The following is a 24,359-nucleotide window of genomic DNA, read 5'->3' on the forward strand; positions in this document are numbered from 1 at the left end:
ACCAAAAAATTAAAGAATAAAATACACACTAGAAAAGCAGACATAAGCACAATGAACCAAAGAGAATCATTACCAAAAGGCCACTTACTTATTTCTTCCAGATCTTCTACAAGACTTTTGAGTCAACCTTGATATGGAGTCTTAGGTAAACTCAATCCCAGCATCACATTAGAATAGCCCTGTTAATACAGACAAATAACTGTCACTGCTTCAAAAATTAAATTTATGTCACATTCAGTTCAATGACTTCATAGAACATAAAACATACTCAACCTCAAATAAAATTAATTGTTAATGCATTAATTGCTTTGGAACTCATCAAACATGCATGGAAATGCTTTTCTACATATTAATTTAGAGAAGTTTAAAATCCATTGTTTGGTACAAAGCAAGGACCACTGAGACAGCGTGAGATCCATTTCTAAGAGATGCAGATTTTATTTCCCATTCTTACATTGATTTGGCAGGTTTAAACTTTTGGTGATTAAATTTTATAATTTAGGGGAGCCTGGGTGGCTCAGTTGGTTGAGCATCAGACTTCAGCTCAGGTCATGATCTCGTGGTGCGTGGGTTCGAGCTCCATGTTGGGCTCTGTGCTGAGAGCTCAGAGCCTGGAGCCTCCTTCGGATTCTGTGTCTCCCTCTCTCTCTGCCCCTCCCCTGCTCCTTCTCTGTCTCTCTCTCTCTCTCAAATAAACATTAAAAAAAATTTTTAACTTATCATTTATAGAACATAGTTTTTTTATGTCTCAAGATTCCCAACTGAAAACATGACTGATTTCAACTGCCTCTTCAACACATACTTAATGAGCTTTGTAGGCCTTTCCACAATCAACAAGTTGGTAATAAGCATTTTCTCCTTATAATTGCAAAGTAAGGGCTATTCCCTTAACTCTTATTAGAACGTGTGTATCCTAGACCCATTTGCTATTTAACTACTCTCTTTTCTAGTCTCTCCCTTCTTTAATCTGAAAGATTTAGCTCAAATCTTCCAACAAAATTACAGAAGTTAGTAGTGTATAGGTAATAAACGGGTTTTGATTCACACACCAACTCCGACTGATTGGTAGTGACCACATGGAAATCTGTATGGAGATTAAATCTGAGTCTAGCAGGGAGTCCTGTGTTCAATTAGCCATGCCTTCCATAGGCACCGAAAGGGAGGGATGACACCACATGCCCTCTTTTCTTTGTTGAGCATTTAGACATTTCCCTGATTTTATTTAAATTGTTCCCACTTTTGGCTACAAATCCTTTTTTCCAATGAAATCTTAGTGAGGGGTCAACTAAATATACAGATAACAATGAGGCATTCTGGTTGAACCAGACTCCCAGTATTCACTACCACCTCTGTTCTTTCCCTAGGTACCTCTGGGGTATTCCACAAAGTCTTAAGTATTCTGCAAAGCATTAGTTTGAAACCATTATTTTAGTTATCAAGGTAACTCAAAGTCACAAAAATTAGGGTAATTCAAATGCCCTTTCTTCACATTCTAGCCGTCTTTCTCTATTGCTTCTGTTGTTCATTTTTCTCTTAATGATAAAATTTTGCACATGAGCAGGTTCCACTCTTGACTTTCTTTGTGTTAATTTTCTCCTATAATTCTTTTTTGCCTGCTATATGCCACCAAAAGAAGCAGATTTTTTATTAATGCATAGCAATCTAAATTATTTCCTAATTCCATATTGCCTTACTTTCTCCTCACATTCATGGATATCAATTTTTCCTAAATCAATCTATAAAGTCTATTTTTAAAGAAAATCAACAAAAGCATTTTAAAAGCATATACTTTAGATGCCTATTAATACCAAAGTTAACATCAAAAATAAAGGACAAAGAGGGGTGCCTGGCTCAGTCGGTTAAGCATCCCACTTCGGCTCAGGTCATGATCTTGGCGGCTCATGGGTTGGAGCCCCGCGTCAGGCTCTGTGCTAACAGCTCAGGGCCTGGAGCCTGCTTTGGATTCTGTGTCTCCCTCTCTCTCTGCCCCTCCCCTGCTCATGCTCTGTCTCTGTCTCTCAAAAATAAATAAACTTTTAAAAAATTTTTTAAAAATAAAATAAAGGACAAAGAGAAGGCATCTGCTCTACCAAATATAAGGCTTACTAGCAAAGCCAGGTACAGACACTGGAAAATGGAGTTCGGATACAAACCCACGTGTCAATGGGAGCTTTATATAATAAGGGTACTATCACAACGTAAAAGAAAACGTTGGTTGTTGTCTCACTGTGTAGAGAAAGAAAAACAGTCTCAGAATATGGCAAAAAATAAACTTATCTCCTTATTTTATACCATACACAAATTTGGATTCCAATGAGATTAAAGAGCTTTAAATGTGAAAGTTATCCTTTCAAAGCTAATAGAAAAATTTGGTGATTCTTTTTGACACTTAGAATTAAAAAACAATTCTGAAACAAGACCTAAAATAATAAGGCATAAAACTGATGGATTTGGCCAAACCAAATGAGAATTTTTCAATGAAGGATACCACAGATAAATTTTATAAATAAACCGAGAGAAGACCTAAAACCAACAAGGAATTAATATTAAAATATATATACTCAGAGAAAACCAATAAAAAAATGAGCAAAACCCTCAACAGGGCAGTTTCTCAGAGGGGTGAGCCAGAACAACTGTCAAGTATAGTTTAAAATGTTCAAAATCACTAGTTATTAGGAAGATACAAATCAAAAAACTGATGAGATACCATTTCATGCCATCAGAATAGCATATATTTGAATGCTGGATTCTATATTGTGTTGGCAAGAATACAGAAAGATGAGCATTCTCTTGTTTACTGATAATGTTAGCATCAACAATACAGTTAATCTTAAAGGCAATGTGGGAGACCTAAAGTGTTTACCTGCTCTTTATGGACCCAAAACACCCTATGCAGACATCAACTATAGCATATGTTAGCTTAGATTATATTCACTTTAAAAATAATGTTTAATGTTTATTTGTTTTTGAGAGACAGAAACAGAGCACAACTAGGGGAGGAGCAGAGAGAGAGGGAAACACAAACTCACAAACTATGAGATCACGACCTGAGCCCAAGTTGAAGGCTTAACCAACTAAACCATCCAGGCGCCCGAGATTTTATTCACTTTTTTATTTGCATGCTTTTCTCTCCCACAAGTTTCTCCATTTTAATTACTCAAAATTAATTTTAAAAACTGATAAATCAAGAAATAGCAACAAGCATATCATTTACAGTTGTGGGTGTATAAAAACTGTGGATATAAATACCAGAAATCTGTAACCTCTGTATAGTTGGACTGGGTGGTAGGAAGATACAAGACAGAAGAATGCTATTTTTGTTTCACTTGATTTTTTTAACTGTACGCACATATTTCTTTGATAAAAGTCGAAATTAAATACAAAAGAAAAGGTAATTTTAAAAATAAACAAAGAGGTTATCACCACAACATACAGTTTCATTTTTATAAATTGTATTTAAATATGCATTATATATTATTATTTAAAATTATTTATATTATTTTTAAAAGCTTATATTATTTTAGTAACATAAGCTCAAGGACATTATCAAAGTAAAATAGGTCATAGATTACTGATCACAGTTCTTATAATGATCACTGAAACAAACAACAACAACAACAACAAAAAACTTAAGACAGTAAAGGAAAAGGCAAAACCAGAAAGCTAAAGAGGCCAATTAGAATTCTTTTACATGCACACATTCATACACGTTTACTGATTGCTTACTAAATGCTAGGCACTGTCCAGGCTCGGGGATAAAGCCACAACCCTACTTTCGTGGAGTGTACAGTATAACGAAGAATATGTAATGAATAGTTACTACAGTGTACTGACCAGCATGGTAAATATGCACACGGGCAGCACCTAATTTGAGTCAAAGAAGACTTCCTGGATAAAAGGGTCTCTGTGAGGTTCACATTTACAACCATTCCCTTTCCTAATTTCTTCCATCCTTTTAAGGTACATTATGAATTTATTTAAGGTTTATTGTGGTAGGAGAGGAGAGCATCACTCCGACATTCTCAGTGGGTTTGACCTGGTTTCTTTCAGAACTATATTTGCTGAAGAGAACAATTACTAGGTGGGTTAGTTTTGTTGTATTTATTTTTTCCAAGAACTTCCTGATAGTCAAGAAAGATATTTAGCGTTCTAATGTGTCACTTGGAACTGTTTAATATTTTCTACCCTCCACTCTTTTAATTAACAAAAATGAAAATATGTCCTAAAAGAAATATTATCATTTCATTGTTTTTTAAACAAAGGAAAAAAGAAAAAAAAATTACACGGTACAAAGCTCACATGTAAAACAAATGTCTTTTGAACTCTGCTGCAAAATGGCATAATATAAAAGCGTTAGTCTAGTGAATTTCACAATTTGGAAGAATATACTAAAAATATGAAGAAACTAAAATACAGTGGTTATCTAGGTGATAACGTCTAATTGATGTTCAAAAGTAAAAGTTACAGTAACATTTTCAGTACTGTTTTCATATTATATAGCATAGGTCTTCTTGGAGAACAATGAAAACCAAGAGTTATTTTGTTATCTAGATAGAAACTAGTTAACCATAGCCAGAGAAGAGTAAGTCAATAACTGTACATTGGTTACAAACGCTGGTAGTATAACCCACATTTCAGTGAACAGAAAATAATTAAACAACAAAACCCCAGAAAAACAACAAACGTGTAATTTCATTTCAAATTGTTGGATAATGGGGGTGTACACGAGCAGGATAAAAGAAACAACCATTGGATTCTGAGGAATGGGGGAAGTTATTCTTCAGAAGGCACACAGTCCATATTCTCGACAAACAGTCCATATTCTAGACAAGCAGTTATTCTACTCCTAACAAAATTTACCAAGTGCTCAGAAGGTATTTTGTGGCAGGCATTCTTTTTGCATCAGGCATTTACACAAGAGGAACATCATGTCATTATCATCTGTACAGATGTTACAAATATCAAGAAAGGAAATAGCTTAGATTTTTTAAAAGTTGGCTCTACAAAGGTTAAATGCTGTGAAAATGCATACAGAGATACACAGCACTCGCTATAATTAGCATCCCAGCTCTGGTTAAAACAGTGTGAACTCTGCAAGGGCAGGAATGCTGGTCTCTTCAATTCACTTGGAGTCCAATAAACCTAAACTACCGACTGGCACATAGTATGCAGTCAAATATTTGTTGAATGAATGTATTAATTTATTGACTCATCAACATGGAACTGGATAGGCATGGAAATTGAAAAATTAAATTTTAGGGGCGCCTGGGTGGCGCAGTCGGTTAAGCGTCCGGCTTCAGCCAGGTCACGATCTCGCGGACCGTGAGTTCGAGCCCCGCGTCAGGCTCTGGGCTGACGGCTCGGAGCCTGGAGCCTGTTTCCGATTCTGTGTCTTCCTCTCTCTCTGCCCCTCCCCCGTTCATGCTCTGTCTCTCTCTGTCCCAAAAATAAATAAAAACGTTGAAAAAAAAATTTTAAAAAAATAAATAAAACGTTAAAAAAATTTAAAAAAAAAGAAAAATTAAATTTTAGATAGAATAGACAATGGATCTGAACCAGGACAGAGATATTTGCCCTTCTAATCCTGGTGCAAAATTTAATTCAGGGATTTTTCAAAAGAGGTAAGACAGAAACAAAGGAGTGTTCTGTTCCACTGCCTTGATTTAATATGGCACAATATTAACTTTATTTTGGGAGTCAAAATAAAATGAATTGAGAATATACATTTGAGAATTTATGTGAGTATAGAATATTGTTTTGAAAGTTTGAAAAATAGTGATTTAACCTACACCATAATAAAATAGGATTTGTAGTTTTAAGAGCTAACACTGGAGCCATACTGCAGTGGTGACTGTCCGTGATGCAAAGCTTTGAAGCTTATATAAATATGTGCACATAAGCACTAATTATAGCTTATCTTCGTGAGATTTAGTTCTATGAGTTTAGTTCTCAAATCATCCCTCTGTCATCTTTATAAAGTAGAAGGTAAGAGGCGATCCTTCAGAATTGCGGAAAAGAGGTACTTCACTTACCAATAAAAATTTATACTCAGTATCATTCAGCCACATTGGGTGAATCATGTAAGCATCACCTCTACAGAATAGGGCCTATGCAAGATTTATTCTTGTTTGGCTGACGCACCCCACAATTAATAGCATCCAGATCTAAGAAGGAGGAGCTCATGATGCTTCAGGCTCCACCACAACCCCATCAAACCATTAAGGAGATATATTCATAGAAATTGAACTGAGATAAAAGTTGACCTTGAAAATAACTGAAGCCACAATGATAGTGAAGTTTGTCAACATTGTGAGTACAGTTTAAAGCCCATTTATTCAGGGATAGGACAATTTTGTTAGCTACCTTTTACATTTGTAAATTTGTTTCTAGCTTTTAATTGAAAATATCTATATTGTATAGGAAGGTTCAGTCAGAGAATGTAAAAGTCAAAATTAAATCAATGAACAAACAAATAATATTGGTAAGGTAGAAGGTGAACAGGCAGGGACGCCTGGGTGGCTCAGTCAGATAAGCATCCAACTCTTGGTTTTGGCTCAAGTCATCATCTCACAGCTTCATGTGTTGGAGCCCCACATTACGCTCTACGCTGGCAGTGCGGAGCCTGCTTGGGATTCTCTCTCTCCCTCTCTCGCTGCCCCTCCTCCACTCATGCATGCTCTCTCCCTCTCTCTCTCTCAAAATAAATAAATAAATAAGCTTAACAAAAAAAAGAAAGTGAACAGGCAGTCACTGAAGGAAAAGGCAAAGACAGGATGGTTACTTTTAGGATTCTGCAAAAGCTGAGTAGAATTATGTAAAAATGCATTACTGTATTTACACAAATATGTACAAATACTTTAAAGTTAAATTTCATTTGTATCATTTTTTATTGTAGTCAGAACACTTAACATGAGATCTAGCCTCAATAAATGTTCAAGAGTACAATACAGTATTGTTAGCTATAGGCATAATGTCATACAGTAGAGCTCTAGAACTTACTTAGCTGTACAACTGAAACTTTCCAGCTGTTAAACAGCAACGGTTGAAATTTCAAGTTGCATAAAAGGCCTTTTTGCTCTTCAATCATTGTAGATACTGAATGCTTATTAAGTACCAGATTTACTATCTACTGGAGACACAGAGATAAAAGCTATTCTCTTGCTGACTGCTTAAGGACAGGTTAAGTAAGCAGTAAACATGCCTTTGAATGAATGATATTTTGAAACCATAGAGAGATTATAAGTTAAATGTGATGCTGCGTAAGCAAAAGTAAGCACAGGGTGATAGGAACTATAATAGTGAATTTGCATGTGAAAATAATTATTTAAGAGGCAGGTGGAAAAAGGGACATACCTATGTGAATCATATCTCAATGTCCCTCTGAATTTCTTATAAATATATATTTCTTATATAATTCTTATATTCTAAAACGTAAAGAGTTTTGAATACATTTTAATTTTTCTCCACTTTTTATGAAAAATTACTGGAAGTAAATAGTTTTGATTATACTTAAAGTTAGCAAAAGTAGAAAAGTCTATTAAAGTAGACTTCTCTCACTTTTCATAGGACATATAACTTTGATAAAAAACTTTCAAGCTTGGAGCACCTGGGTGGCTCAGTTGATTAAGCATCAGACTTTGGCTCAGGTCATGATCTCATGGTTCCTGAGTTTGAGCCCCACATCAGGCTCTGCGCTGACAGCTCAGACCCTGGAGCCTGCTTCGGATTCTGTGTCTCCCTGTCTCTCTTCCCCTCTTCCACTGTCTGTCTCTCTTTCTCTCTCTCAGAAATAAACATTAAAATTAAAAAAAAAAACAAAACACCTGTCAGGCTTGTTAGAACGGCTTTATTAAAATAATTGTCACTTACTTAAATCAGAACTATGAAGGTCATGTAAACCTTAAACATGTAAATACATGGTACCATAATAGTCAAAATGAGTAATAAATTTCCAAAATGACATAAATACTGCTTGGTATTTCCAATGCATTTGTGACAGAGAAAAAACACGCAGTACTCTTGATAACATTACTAATAGAATCAAATATTAAAAATTGGAAAGGGGAGGGGCGCCTGGGTGGCGCAGTCGGTTAAGCCTCCGACTTCAGCCAGGTCACGATCTCGCGGTGGGTGAGTTCGAGCCCTGCGTCGGGCTCTGGACTGATGGCTCGGAGCCTGGAGCCTGTTTCCGATTCTGTGCCTCCCTCTCTCTCTGCCCCTCCCCCGTTCATGCTCTGTCTCTCTCTGTCCCAAAAATAAATAAAACGTTGAAAAAAAAAATTGGAAACGGGAGAAAAAGCACTTCAAGCCATAAAATTAAAGTATGAATTCTTACCAAAGTTCAAAAAAACTTTTTTTTCCAAGTTCAAAAGATTTTTAAACCATAGGTAATAGGTTGAAAACAAGCTCCTAGGTTCAAACACAGACTGGAGTTGACTTTAATTCATTCTGCAGAGGCAGATGCTCAGTGGGAGCTCAAGAAGTGGACCACTAAGTTAATAAAAGAGAATTCCTTCAAAAACCACGTTTGTTTTGTTGTTTTTGGCTGAGAGTATAAGACTAAATTAGAAGAAAATGGCAAAGAAGAATTCAAGAAAACTACCTCTAGAATTACTAATGCAGATTTAAACACACTCAGATTATACAGAACACCATACAGCTCTGTCTTTTATGTCCATTGTAACTCAAAGCCTACACCGTAAAAAAAATACATCAGTTAAACATACTTTCTTTCTTTCTTTCCTTTTATTCTCTTACTCATCCTGTCCTCTTTTGGTACTTGCCTTCCTTTCCTTTTTACTTCTATAAGAAAATACGTAAGTTCTCCCTTTCCATGCTGACCAGCAGTTGTTTTTATGAGATAGAACCAAGTTTAATAGATCAACATTTGTGATTGATCTTCAGAACAAATACCTGGTTTTCCATTTTCTCAATTCCCTCTCTTTTTTTGGGTGACAAAACAGTCTCATTCTCAGCAAATAACAGAGTGCTCAGGTATGTAAAGAGAGTATACGGAAGTAAGTGGACAACATTAACGTGGAGGTCAATGCCTCTGCAGCTGTTTTCCTGACACTGAAGATGCTTTGTCTATCTCTTTCAAACCAGAAGAAATGAGATGCAGGAAACATGAGGCAGGCAGTCTAGACAAGCAGAACTCCAACCTTAGGGCAAGTCTTTTAAGATACATAAGAAAGATTTAGGATATTGGCAGTTGGAGGATTTCCCAATCATCTGTGGGATACACAGCCACAACTACATAAGGACTGATAACCCTGGATGACTTGGCATTTTTATGTTTCCCTACCACTTAGCAAATGATTCCTTCCCCAGGGGCACCTGGGGGGCTCAGTCAGTTGAGCATCCGACTTCAGCTCCGGTTGTAATCTCCTGTTTCATGAGTTCGAGCCCTGCATCAGGCTCTTTGCTGTCACTGCAGGGCCCACTTCAGATCCTCTGTCCCCATCTCTCTCCACTCATTCCCTACTTCACTCTCTCAAAAATAAACATTAAAAAAACAAAACAAAACAAAACAAAACAAAACAGGGTCTCCTGGATGGCTCAGTCTGTTAAGCATCTAACTCTTGGTTTCAGCTCAGGTCATGATCTCATAGTTCTTCAGTTCAAGCCCTGCATTGGGCTCTACACTGAAAGTGCAGAGCCTGCTTGGGATTGTCTCCCCATCTCTCTCTCTGCCCCTCCCTGACTCTCTCTCTCTCTCTCTCTCAAAAAATAAACACACATACAATTTGAAATACAAATATATATATATATATATGTGTGTGTGTGTATATATATATATGTATATATATATATATACATATATATATATACACACACACACATATACATATATATGTGTCTTTCAATTTATACTTCCATTTTCTCTAATTGACTATTCAGGTCAAGTTCCACCAACACTGACCCACCTCCATCATCTAATCTAGTCTACCCATATAATCCAAGATTGAACTTTTTTTTTTTCCAGGAAATAGAAGTTCCTGAATAGAATGGAATTTAACTGAGCAATGTTCAGAGCAGAGATTAAGAAAATCACTTCCACTGAAATGTACTGGTCAGGCAATGGACTCTCTTCTGAAGTGAATGTAACATTAGCAAAGAAAAAGACAGAACACAGGTTCAAACAAGGTGGGATCCAGTAAGTTAGCATGCCCATTTCACAGCACTGACCCTTCCTTCCAACCCTGCTTACTTTACAAATACATTTCATAGATCTCTTCTGTTTAAGAGGAGCCATTCCATATATTTATTTAAATAAAACAACACAACTATGTGATTTATGAGACAACATGCCCTGACAGATGGGATATTCTTACCTTATCTCATATCTAACTCAGTAAAAGAATGGAGTACAGACTGTCCAAATTTCAGGCTGCAAGTTTTAAAATAAAAATACCACCTTTTTTTTCTTTTTTTCATTAAGAGAAACAGTCATCCATTATTAAATAGCTATCTCTTATGTTGTTTATTGTTGGCAATAATTCTTTTTTTTAAAAATATTCTTTTTAACCATCTCTACATCCAACATGGGGCTCAAACTTAACAACCTCAAGGTCAAGAGTTGCATGGTCTACTAACTGAGCCAGGCAGGAACCCTGAAAGAATTCTTAATCATCCTTTAATTCTAGGCATTTATTTTATTCTATATGCCAGGTGAATGCTCTTATAACTGTAGCATGAGATCTATGTGAAGGCCTCAATGCATTAAAATCACTAAGTAATAGTCCGTTTCATAGATAAAAGCACCTATCTTGCCAATTTCTCTTCTCTTTTTTGTTTTTGTTTTTTAATGAAAACTTAGTGGATGCTCTTGGAACATACAGCATGGAATAAGGCAAATTATCAAGGGAAATTTTACGTGAGGTAAAATTCACAAGAGTATCATTAGTTTTAGAATTGAAATAGAGATTCTGATTATAGGAATATATTGTCAGAAATTTTACAAAATACTATCTTTTTAAATATTCAAATAAACATGACCTGAAAATTGACAGCAGCAACCTTTTGCTGGCTTGCACCCTTTTATGTATCCTTTTACTTAGATGAAAATCTGTAGGAAACCAGATTACAAGTATAACCATGAAGGTTTTTCTAATGGTTTTTAGCCACACAACTATATGCAGAGTCCCACATTCTTTAGGATTTACAGTCCTCAAGCAGTGTGCTAGAATCTTCCCAGATGCCAAACCAAATTAATAAATGCTCACTAAGTACACACAATAAAGATATATCACTGAAATTTCAGCAAGAAATTCAAAACCCCATTCTCACACTGCTTTCTGAATTCTCTTGAAGTACTCTTCATTGCATTCCAAGTCAAACATTTCAGAAAACCATTTTAGGCGTACCACCTGGAAGATCCACAGAAACTTTATTAAAGACAAGATAAAATATTTGCCAATATACTCATCTAGCTAGTGAAAACGTTTCTCAATCAATGATTTGGCCCTGCTAAATTCTCATTGCTCAGGAACACTTCTCCTTACCAAAAACCTTCCTGATGAAGTTAATTATCTGTTAATGGGTTCTAACCTCCATGCGCTTAGGTGTCTAGTTTTGGGGCCTATATGAAAGGGAAGAAAACCAGTGAAACTCTTCAGGCTTTCTTAATGTGGCTGTATGCACCACATCACACACTAATTTTAGCAATTTCGCTAACTGTTTTTACTGCCAAAATCTCTATAGAATTTTTGGATTAATAAAGATTTATGAAGACATCTGGATACAATATGATTTTTTTTAAATAGGTTTTCTCATTCTGCCAACCTATCTATAAAATTTCATAACATACTTAAAGAGATGTTATACATTGTTAGAGAAGTGTTACAATTATTATCTGTTGTGAGTCCAAGTTACATCATAAAATGAGAAAATTAATTTATCTTGAGTAAATTGGAGAAATATAAAGCATTCTAGGTAAGTTAGTAATTTCTGTATTGTATAAAGGAAACTTAGAAGGATACAATTAAACTCAGATTACTTTCTAGGCAAATGGTATTTTAAAATTTTACTGAGACTTTCAACTACAGTATTAAAAAAAGATGGAGTTTCTAGTTGACTCAAATTTAACCCAGAAAATTAAATTTTACAAAATTATTTTTCCTTTCAATCAGATTGATCAAAAAAATTTTGCGGGGGGGGGTGTTCTTATATATTTCTTTATTATTATTATTTTTAATGTTTATTCATGTTTTGAGAGAGAGAGAGAGAGACAGGGAGAGACAGTGCTTGAGCAGGGGAGGGGCAGAGAGAAGGAGATACAGAATCCAAAGCAGGCTCCAGGCTCTGAGCTGTCAGCACAGAGCCCCCCACGCGGGCCTCAAGATCATGACACAAGCTGAAGTCAGATGCTCTGTCAACTGAGCCACCCAAGCACCCTGTATTTATTTTTTAAAGCGTGAACACAGAAGCAGTCAATATTCTCAAGTCATGAATTACTGAGAGAATGTAGATAAGCCATTTTCACAAAGAAACAAGAAAGTCAAGAAAAGTGCCTGCCACAGAGTAGAGTTTTCTAAATATTTGTCTGAAAATGAACAAAAGGGGTACCTGGGTGGCTCAATCGGTTAAGTGTCAGACTCTTGATTTCAGCTCAGGTCATGATCTCAGGGTTTTTGAGTTTGAGCCCTATGTCAGGTTCTGCATTGACAGTGCAGATCTTTCTTGAGATTCTCTTTCTCTTTCTCTCTCTGCCCCCCCAACACCCAAAATAAATAAAGACTAAAAAAAAAAAAATGCATATGATTCTAAATTTAAAATGAAGTGATCTTTGATGGGTAGTCTTAAATGTATCCCTAACACCAGGGGGCGCCTGGGTGCCTCCATGGGTTAAGCATCAGACTCTGGAGTTTGTCTCAGGTCATTTTCTCAAGGTTCATGACATCTAGCCCTGCATGGGGCTCTGAGCTAACAGCATGGAGCCTGCTTGGAATTCTCTCTCCCCTCTTTCTCTGCCCCTTCCCCACGGCCTCTCTCTCTCAATATAAATAAATAAACACTTAAAAAAAGTATCCGTGACAACAGTGTGTGGGGAGAACGTAATTCTGAATTGCATGTCTTATTGAATAGAAGGACAAAGGGGATTTAAAAAAAAAATACACTAAAAAGAATTGCATTAACTCATTTAAGACATTCATATTAGTTGCATCATAATTTAATGGTATTAAATTAAATTTGGAAAGAAGTGCAACAGGTTTATATAATTTGTGTATCAAATAAACTAATTCAAAAATAGTGTGTTTCAATAAATAAGGAAAAGGAGATCTTTAACTATCACTTTTACTTTTTCTCATTCAGCATCTTTAATTTTCATTAAAAATGTAAAATACTTTCCTTTTTAAAGTTATTTCATTCAAACAATTATTTTTCTGCCTTTTTATCCCTATTCAAAATATCAACAACATGACCACCCTCTGAAAAAATTTACATTTAATTACAACTGTATATTGTTCTCCTGCTACATCCCCAGGTGGTACTCTAAGATCTTAACCATACTGAGCTTTTCCTCACCAACTTGTACATAAAGTATGTGCATTATTTGTTTATTTACCTAGAATATTCAGTTGCAGATGACATGACTCCACAAACTGAAACAAAGAAAATATCTTTAGGGAATGTTCAGCTAGCCCCAGAGAAATCAAACTTTTATGACCACTGTTTAACATACAGGTAAATAGTGACATGTCAATTATATTGTCAAGGGCAACAAAAGATACAGATAAACACATTAAGTGTTGTCTTTATACAATGCTTAATTATTGGTCTGATTTGTCCAAAACAAAGATTTATTTTCTCCTCAACTGTGACCATAGTTCCTTTAAAAGATATATTCAACAAAGTCAAAAGATACATTCAACATAGTTAATAAAAGCAAAACTTTATTTCCTCACCTTTTTCATGCCTCCTATAATTCAGTGCTACTAATCTATGGCAGTGGAAATCCAGAAACAAATACTAGAAAATAGATAACACGTGCATATACACACACGCACACACACACACACACACACACACACACACACAGTCCCCAAGCAGTCCTATGATTTTTGCAATCTTTCTTTAAAAGCAGTAACAGTGTTGCACAGTCACAGCACCAAAAATGACTGACCCACTGACAAGAAGTTGTGTGTCCTCTGAGGATACTTTAGTAGGAGTCTGAAATTGATTATCTTCATTGTAGCCTGAGAGGTATATAGACTACCAATCATCAGAATAAGTAATGGCACTAACAGTACACAATAAAGAAGAAACAGCTTTAAGAACATCAGAAGCAACAGCTCTAGGATCACAGCCACTAAACAGGATCTGGCTATTCACATCTGCTATGCTGTTTCTTAAAACATTATATTCTGAAAGGGGTGCCTGGGTGGCTCAGTAGATTGAACATCAACTTCATCTCAGGTCATGATCTCATGGCTCGTGAGTTCGAGCCCTGTGTCGGGGTCTGTGCTGCCAGATATTGTATTTTTGTTGATGAAGAAAGCCTAATTCATAGTTTGCATAGAAACTGGAGTAGTAGTTTTCAAAATGTGAGTATTTTTGCACTCAATCTGAACTTTTAATCTGAATTCTTGTTGGCCTGGATTCTGGTTAGATAAACATGTTCTAATGTTACTCTACATATTTGTAGATTCCCTGTTGAGCATATAACATAACAACTTTAACTTCATGTCCTACCAGGTAGCCTCTAAGTACAGCCCTTTGCTGATTTTATTACAATAAGTTCCATACATGAAATGTATAATTCCAAGTTACATGTTCATGTCCATCAAAAGATGAGCGGATAAACAAAATGTGGTACAGGCATGCAATGGAATATTATTTAGGCTTAAAAAGGAAAGAAATTCTGACACGTGCGACAAGAAAGATGAACCTTGAAGACATCAATGCCAGGTAAAATAAGCCAGTCACAAAAAAAAACCCAAATATTGTATGATTCCACTTATACGAAATAACTAGAGTACTCAAATTCATTCACAGAGACAGAAAGCAGAATGGTGGTTGCCAGGGTCTAGGAGAGGGGAAATGAGGAGGGATTGTTTCATGGTTACAGAGTTTCAGTTTTGCAAGTTGAAAAAAGTTTTGGTAATGGTTGCAAAAAAATGCAAATGCACTTAATCTTGGAACTATATACTTACAAATGGTTAAAATGGTAAATTGTATGCTATGTATATTTACCACAATTTTAATTTATTAAATAATTTACATGGTCCTGTAGGAGTAAATCTCTAAAATTATGATGTTTTGATACTTACAATTTAATGTAAAACAGTAACAAAACAACAGAGGATATTCTTTAAAATCTTGGTATTTTCAAGTGTTGAAAGATAACTTTTTCTTAGCAAGTATACTAGGTAGGTACTCTAGGAAGCTCCCTGGCTTATAGAATTTGGGGCAAGCAAAAGTTTCTCTTTATAGCTTCTTCTCTAAAGCGTTTTCTGACACCCCATTTCTAAAGAAAGATTTGCTCAATTTTTTCTTCTGATGACCCCTACTCAAACATTTTATAGCATGCTATAAGATGAGCGTGTTAAGAATTTGTTTACAGTTTATCGCCTACTATGAGAAACTAAACTCCTTGAGCATTCTTCAAACATCTGGCCCTCAGATGGCCCTAAATAAATCTTTGTTGAGTCAACTGATAGCTGAATACTTGAATAATTTTATTCATTAAAAAATTAGAGTGCCTAAAATATGTAAAGTTCAGTAGAAATACAAAGATTAAAAATTATATGATCACTGATTCAAGGAATTAAGCAAATCTAGGAATCCTCTAAATATATTAATACTATAAACATCATTTTTTTCTTAAAAAAGACACAAATAAAGTACCACTGGTAGTGTTCATAAACAAGAAAGATTATATATTGTTTTGGGTGAAGGTGGATATCAGGAAAGGCTGAAAGAAGAACTTAGCATCTTACCTAAAGATTGAAGTGTAGATGATACTTAAAATAGGGGTAGGAAAGAAAATATGAGCATAATTTTTGTAGAAAAACAAGAGTGGGAAAGTTACATTAGGTTACAACAGAAGTTCTCAAACCTTTTTACTCCCTTTTAACCTTTTTACTTTACCCTTTCATAAAGTATTAAAAACTTTCTCCCTTAAAAGAAAAAAAGTGGATGATCTCTTTATATACTTAGTTTATTTGCCATTAAACTGAGAAAATTCAAAAAAAATAATGTTTATTCATTTTTGAGAGACAGAGAGAGACAGAGCGCAAGCAGGGGAGGGGCAGAGAGAGAGGAAGACAGAATCTGAAGCAGGCTCCAGGCTCTGAGCTGTCAGCACAAAGTCAAATATGGGGCTCAAACCCAGGAAACATTGAGATCATGACCTGCACTGAAGTTGGCTGCTTAACTGACTGAGCCACCTAGGTGCCTCCAACTGAGAAAATTTTATATCACAAGAACAGACAAGTACATTTGCCATTAGTTGCCAGAGCAATGATATCATCAAATGTCAGTTAGCCTCTGTACAGCTCTATTGTATATTCATGAAAGAATTAGAGAAAAAGACAAATAAGATCTTAGTATTAATATGAAAATAGTTTTGGCCTCACAGCCAACTTGAAAGGGCTTAGGGACCCTGAAGATTCCCTAGATCACACTTCAAGGACTGCAAGGTTACAGAGTGGAAAAGATGTAAGTAAGGAGGCTAAATAAACACAGCTAGAATATGCCCGGTTGGTTGAAGTTCAAGCTATAGATTTTAAACAGATAAATATGAAAGACAGTACAAAACAGTCACATGATGGTGAGCTGACTTTGGAAGGACACATTTAGAAAGACAGAAACGGGTTGGAGGTGTGTGAATTCAGATTGGAGACCAGGTAGAAGTCTATGAGAGAGTTTACCAGGGGCCAGCAGTAAGTGTACTGAGACAGTATAGAAAGAAAGAGGAAAACAAGAGCATCACTTTTTTTTTAAATAAAAACTTTTAAATTAAAAAAAAATGTTTATTTATTTTGAGAGAGAGAGTGAGTGGGGAGGGGAAGAGAGCGAGGGAGAGAGAGAATTCCAAGCAGGCTCCATCCTAGTGGGGAGCCTAATGCGGGGCTGGATCTCACAACCCTGAGATTATGGCCTGAGCAGAAATTAAGAGTCAGACTCTTAACCCACTGAGCCACCCAGGCAACCTGAAAATGGAAGCATCTTAAAAAAGCCATAGAAGTTACAAAACAATCAGGAGACAACATCAGATGGTACTATTTAAGGAGGCCAAAGTAAGAATAAGTTTCAATAAGACTGTGGAATTGTGTCAGGTATTTTAAAGTCAAGGAAAATGATGATTAGGAAAGTGAAGTCAGGGGGCACCTAGGAGGCTCAGTCGGTTGAGTGTCTGACTCTTGGTTTCTGCTCAGGTCATGATCTCAGGTTCCTGTGTTAGAGCCCTGTAAGGAGATCATACTGAGCTTTGAGCCTGCTTAAGATTCCCTCTCTTTCCCCCTGACTCTATCCCCCTAAAATAAAAATACTATCTCTCTAAAATAAAATAAATAAAATAAAATAAAATAAAATAAAATAAAATAAAATAAAAAATAAAATAAAAGTGAATTCAGGAAGAAGTCCTTGGGGATCTATGAAAAAGGAGTGTATATGATTGACCACATAAACAAAATACTTAGGGAAAAATGGAAGATGAGGAAGCCTAGATGACTCTTTTGGAGCTCTGATAATGAAAGAAAGGAAAAAGGAGCAATAGTTTATATTTGCAATTGAATGAAAGAGATCGGTGTTGAGGAAAGACTGAAGAAAGAATGAATGACAATGGAGCTACGTTTCAAAGGAGCTGGGAGGAAATATGTCAAGAGAATAGATAAGAAAGTTTTATTTATCAAAAGGAAAAAAAAAGCAACTTTCTTTCCCTGGTAGAGCTAAAAGGAGAAAGGCTGGCTAAGACAATGTGGAATTAGCTGACAACAGAAAAATGAGCAGAGAACTACATAGAAAAGAAGTAGTTGGGAAGTTGACAAGGAAAAGTTACCAAGCAGAAACAGAACTAAGGTAGAAAGAAACGAGAGAATTAAAGGAGAAATAAAGATAAAAATTTTAGTTCCTATTAGTGTGCACGGTCATCAGGAAGGAGGAAATGCCAGAGACTGAAACCCAGGACTCCAACTGGAATGCTAATAAGATATATTCTCGGGGGGAAAAAATTAAAGGTTTACACCAGATTGGTGTTATCCAATACCAGTAGTCTCTACCCAAATGTGACTATTTTAATTTATTGAAATTAAATAAAATTTTAAGTTCAGTTATTTTGTTAGGTGGAAGCTAGATAGGAGAGTCCGAAGTCCTTGAAGAGGAATGACAGAGACCTGAGCTGGAGGCAAGGACAGTGATAAACAGGTTACACATTAGACGCCCAGATGCACAACGTCCTGACCTTGTGGCTTCCAAGACATTGGGGTTGACAGATCAAGAGCCACAGGTGTGGAATATGCCATTCTCCTCTTACACCTCTGCCCAGGTGTACCCCTAGACTCATTATAATGCATTTGCATTGTGGTTATAGGCCCTGGAATGGAGAAAGGCTGCCACAAGGGTTCGGTTCGGTACAAACCTCATAGGGTCAAAAACTTTCCCTCCCAACCTGTGGGAGGAGCACCCCCCCAAATGACTGGAGGCAGCCTTCTTGAGCACCACCCCAGGGTACATTACAGCTCCTCCCAGCCCAGGGAGACCCAGTAATGTCCAGTCCCACAACAACCTAGGGTCTGTTTCTACCTCCTGGAACCAGCCCGCTCTCCTACCCAGAGTTTACTTTTCATCTAATAAATGACTTTGTGCTTGCTACTTTCCTTCCGGCTCATATGAATCTTTTTGCACAAAACTCAAGAGCCAAAATCTCCATTCGCACGACACAGACTCTCCCACTGATAGCAATTCAATGGCATCAGACCAGATTTCAAGGGCGCAAGTGGCAACCATGTTGTATAATGCAGATATTGAGTATTTCCCTAATAACAGTAAGTTCTATTGGATAGAGAGCTTAGCTGCATTTATTATAAGGATAGAAAATAACAATATAGAGTAGCTAGTAGTTATTGTTTATTTACTAGGCATCAGTGTACTAAGCACTTCACATATATGACTGCATTCAGTCCTCACAAGGATCTTTTGAGATAGTGTTCATTACACTTCCATTTTACAGATGACAGAGTAAGAGAAGAGAACTTGCTTTTAAATCACACTCTAGCAGAGATAAGATTGAACCCCAGAACTTTCTGATTCCAAGAACAGAGGAATGAGGAAGAAGGATATTTTAAAATGATAATACCCAGTTGTAGAGGCCACTTCTAGGCGATAGGCTTGAGCAATGAAAACTTGAGCAAGGCAAAAGGGCCCACAGTGACTAGTGAGCTGAATGCTGACAGGCTCATTAAGTGACCTACCTCGAAAGAGCCCTATGCCCTAACTGACCAACTGGCTACTTACAACCAGGCACAGTTCCCAATATTACCAAAAAAAAAAAAGGGGGGGGTGGGGGAAATTCCATATGCTCCCACAATCCCTCACTCCACCCTATATCTATATAGCCCCTCACCACTGCCTCGTGGAAGACAGTCTCTCCTTTACTGTCCTGCCTCCTGCCCCTTTGCAGTGTATTCAATAAGCTTCTACCTTTTTCGCTCTTCCTTGGGTGAATTCATTCACGGCCCATACCACCAGCCCCCATTCCATTGGATCCCGCCACATCCAGGTAGTTTAAAGATGAATTGTCTTTTCCTTTGATAATCAGAATACTATGAAATATACCAGTAATAACAGTAGGAAAGGTTATATGAACAAATATAATTTATGTTAATAAAAAGAAAACACTTACACAATATTGAAGTACCAGCTTCAAATGCTTTAAGTTAGAAAGTGCAGAAAGTTATCATAGCAACTTTAATTCACCCACCTTACTTTGTGAGTTCCTGTCACTGTAAGGTGGGGAAGTTACTGTTGCCATAGAAACCACCACAATACTACTACTTTACACTTACATAACACACCTTTCATCTGATGAGCTCAAAGAGACTTACAAACATTAATTCATTAATAGTTCTTTTTATTGAAAGTGCATCAAAATTTACCTAATGGCTTACAACAACAATTGCAGATCAAACAAAAGGAAACTTCACCACTCTCTAAGAGATTCACACAGATTTTTACACCATCTCTTACTATTTAAAAAGAGAGAGAGAGACAGTAATCTTATACAGACATTCACCTCCTTGTTTCTTGTACCAAACTGAAAACCATCTCCTATTGTTTTATTGTCAAAAATATGCAGCTCTTCTCCCACCCACTCTTTAATTTCTTTCTTCGTGTGTTCAGCTAATTGCCTGGGAATGTCTTTTAAAACGCCATTACACAAACTTACCTGTGCGGCTCTAACCACTAAGACATTCACTGGTATAAATCTGGTCCTTTTTTTAAAGGATGTATGACCTCATTTTAAATTAGAAAGAATAAAACTAAAATGTGAAGGGGCGCTTTTTTTTTGGTGTTTAAAAGTTTGAAATCTGGAAAGTGTAAAATCCTTAACTGTTCATGGTGATTTTTGTTCTTAGGCTATTAAAATTAAAGCAAATATTTGTTTCAATATGCTAAAATATAATAAAATACTAGGCTAGAAAAATCAGGTCAATGAAAGGGTCTGTTCAGCATAGGATTTTGTTTTTAATAGAGTCGTTAAAGGATACTTTATGTGATTACAACTTCTTAGATAATTTCATGACGTAGGCTTCAAAAGTAACTTGCCTCTAATAACTGAGTAGGACCTACCACTCAAGAATGTAGTCAAATCCGTTTGGAACTTGCTTACATTCTTCAATTAGCATACTTTGCTGTTTTCTGAGCTGTTTACTTCTGCCACATTCTATCGGTCAAATTAATTCATAATGCCTTCCCTGATTTAAGAAAGTGGAGAAAGAGACTTTTCAGGGGAGAAGCTGTCAAGTCACATTGTCAAAAGGCATTCATTCAAGGATGGGTGAAATTTGAAGCTTTTTGGTAAACTACTGCAGATGGCAATCTTTCTAGGGAGTACTACGTTCAGACTTCTTATAAATGATAATGTAGGATTTGTTGACTCGATTATTATTAGGAAAATCCATCATTAACCCATCAATTTATAATTCTGTACTGTAAACTCTGTCCTTTTCCTCGATGTCAGGTTTCCAGCTGTTTTCATATCTCCTGCCCCAATGACCCTATCCACTTCTTTCCTATTTATCCTCCCCTCTCAACAGACACACATTTAATATGATTCTGCTGTTGGAACCTGTTTTATGACTGAGGGACTATATAAAACAAAGGCTGTTCATCATATGCTCTCTAAACAAGGCTGAATTAAGAAGTTAGTAGGTACCTCTGACACTCAAACATCTTTCTCTTGTTCCCATTATGTTCTGGCTATATCTCTGATTCTAATTAAGGAATTACTTTATAAGGAAAATGATATTATGAGGAATTATTTTAGAATTTTTTTTTTTTTTACCTCAGAACCAAATCTATCTTAAAATGTTAGGTCACTGAACATAAGTGGCCCAAAGAATAATTTTTTTAATGGCCTGTTTAAGTGCAAACAGCTTTAACATATCTAAGAATAATTATTCCTTTTGTAAGCCACTTTGCCTAAAATGTGTTTGTTAGACAGCTTTGAGCTTTGAATTCCGTTGCTGCTCATCAATAACTTTTTAAGTTCATTTGTATTCTTCCAGTTACTCTACTTCTACTGTTCATCTGAAATGGTCATCAAAATGTAATAAGTTGATCGAAGAGTCTCAGATATTACTCTTTAGAATAAGCTTATTCCTTTTATGAAAGATGCATCTGTATTTGACTTTGTAAGATAATAAATTCAGGAAAAACCCAGCTGGGACTTCTAACAAACTCTTCTACGATATATGAATTTTATACTAAATAAGACTATAATATTCTCCTCTTCAAATGGAAGCCACATTCCCATAGGAAATGAGATACTAAACTATTAATCGCTTACCCAGGTTTCTCTGCCTACTCTGGAACCTTAAACTTCGTCATAGTCTAAGCACTGTAAAACATTAAATTTATGTTCTCATAAGTGAAACTTTCTAGATGTTCTTCAGCTAGCTTACTACTCAATGCTTCTGATGTTTTTAAGACAGAAAACTATTTCACATTCAACCTGAGAAAGACAATGTCAAACTCAACTTATAAGTCAAAAAATATTGTCACAAGCACTGCTATTAGGTTTTTAATGTTTTAAAATATTATGGCAGAAAACTGAATAGTTATGATTATGGACAGTGGCTTTCATATATATATATATATAGTTGTAGTTATAGTTATAGTTATAGTTATATATATGGTTATATATATATGGTTATATATATAGTTATAGTTATATATATAGTTATATATATATAGTTTTATATATATATATATATATATATATATATATATATATATATATATATATTTCAGGATACGCATATTGACAATGTCTTCAATGCTCTCTAGGAGGCTTTATTTCATTCTCTCATACAGTTTTGGTATACTTGGGCCATTCTAGAACTGCACACCAGTCTTTACAACTGCTGTTCCCCTATGCTCACTCATGAAGAGATGGTTCTCTTATACTGTCTTTCTTTGTTACAAGGTAGTTGACATAACTGGTCAACCCCTGGCCTTTTGCTTCTGCTTTGTAAAGGGACAATCACAAAATATCCACCAAACGCGGTTTGATATCATGATTAAGACATACTCTTACAGCAAATTCTACTGTTTTTACCTTGAAAATGTATCCATAACTTAATCTCCTAAACTACCATCTACCACTACCTCTACCACTGCCACTAGGTCCAAGCCACCGTCATCTCTAATCTGGATAATTCCAAAAGCATCCTAAATAGTCCTTCTGCTTTCTCTCTTGACCCTACTGTCTACTCTCCACACAACAGGTGATGAGATTATGTTTATACAGAAGTGAGATAAACCCCTCTTCTCAAATTCCTATATTATCTTTCATTTTAAATGGTTAAAAACCAAAGTGCTTATAATTGTTTAGAGATTCTCATAGATATATGGCTCTTCTCTACCTTTCTGACTTTATTTCCTACCCCTCTTATTTACTTATCACACTGGGCTCTAGCCATGCTTGCTTCTTTGTAATTCCTAGAGCATACTGATTATGCTCATATGGAAGGGAGCCCACACTTCGTATTCCACCTCCCTGGAATATTTTTTTGCCAAGATCAGTGTATCTATCTGGTTGGCTCACTTCCTTCATGGCTCTGCTGAAATGTGAGCCCATGAGACAGACCTTACTTTTTTTAAGTAGGCTCCATGCCCAATGCGGGGCTTGAACCCATGACCCTGAAATCAAGAGTCAGATGCTCTACCAGCTGAGCCAGCCAGGCGCCCCAAGACAGACCTTCTTTGATTACTCTCTGTATAATGGTAAACACCACTCTCCCCCTATCCCAGTACTTCCTTTCCCCCCTTATGCTGCTTACCATTCATCCTTAACATATTACTGTCTGACACTCTGTATTTATACATAAAATAAGTCACCTAGAGCAGGAACTTTTGCCTTATTCATTGCTTCATCTCCAGTGCCAAGAAGACCGTCTGGAACATGGGATAAAATCATAAATATTTTCTTTAATAATGAAATAGGATTAAGTTTGAATCCATCCTGTATCAGCTGTTTGACTTTGGAAAAAAATGTTTAGCCCCTCTGTGGCTCAGTTTACTCATTATAAATTGGAAACAATACTTAATAACAATAACAATAATAATAACATCAGCCTTATGGTAAGGATAAAAACAATACATACAACATGCTTAGAACAGTGCCTGGCACAAAATAGTGTAACATTAAGTTTTAGCTAATACTAATTTTAATAAGCCTAATAAGTCAACTCCATGAAGATGCAGTCTTTACTGGGGACAAGAATAGAACTAAAAAATAAGCCAACTCAGTATCTTCCTTTTCCTTCTCTTTAACTGCATTTTTGGGGGATATTCATTTGTAAATCCCACTTGCAGGTAACAATAAACAAAAATTAAACGGGATCTGAATTAAATGGTAACAACAACATTTTCGGGCACAAAGAAACTACAACCTGAATGACCATGCATTTACTTTTTTTTCAGTTTTTGTTTATTTTTCTCCCAGGCACTTCGAAAAAGTTTTAAAGGAGACTCTTCACTTATTCTTTTAATTCTCCCAACTACGATTATATCTCCAACATGGTAGGCACTATGCAATGATTCAAAGCCATGGCATCCTCCTACCCTCAAAGAATTTCTAACATAGGCCTGGATCATAAACATGCAGAACCAGTGAAAAATCAATTATGATG

General features: G+C 36.0%; 1 protein-coding gene across 15 annotated transcripts in view; it reads right to left on the reverse strand.

Annotated features, from left to right (window-relative positions):
• The window catches only part of FOXP2 (forkhead box P2), a 563,073-nt gene that overhangs the window by 401,933 nt on the left and 136,781 nt on the right, over positions 1-24,359 (reverse strand). For 13 of the 15 annotated variants that reach the window (XM_053218190.1, XM_053218198.1, XM_053218197.1 and 10 more), the window contains one exon: positions 89-179. The gene's annotated coding sequence lies outside the window, so the exon portion shown is untranslated. Of the gene's footprint in view, positions 1-88; positions 180-13,567; positions 13,605-24,359 lie in introns of all 15 variants that reach the window. The other 2 variants (XM_053218188.1, XM_053218189.1) reach the window with 1 other exon arrangement.

The sequence above is a fragment of the Acinonyx jubatus genome, chromosome A2 (genome assembly GCF_027475565.1).
Source record: "Acinonyx jubatus isolate Ajub_Pintada_27869175 chromosome A2, VMU_Ajub_asm_v1.0, whole genome shotgun sequence".
Lineage (NCBI taxonomy): Eukaryota > Metazoa > Chordata > Mammalia > Carnivora > Felidae > Acinonyx > Acinonyx jubatus.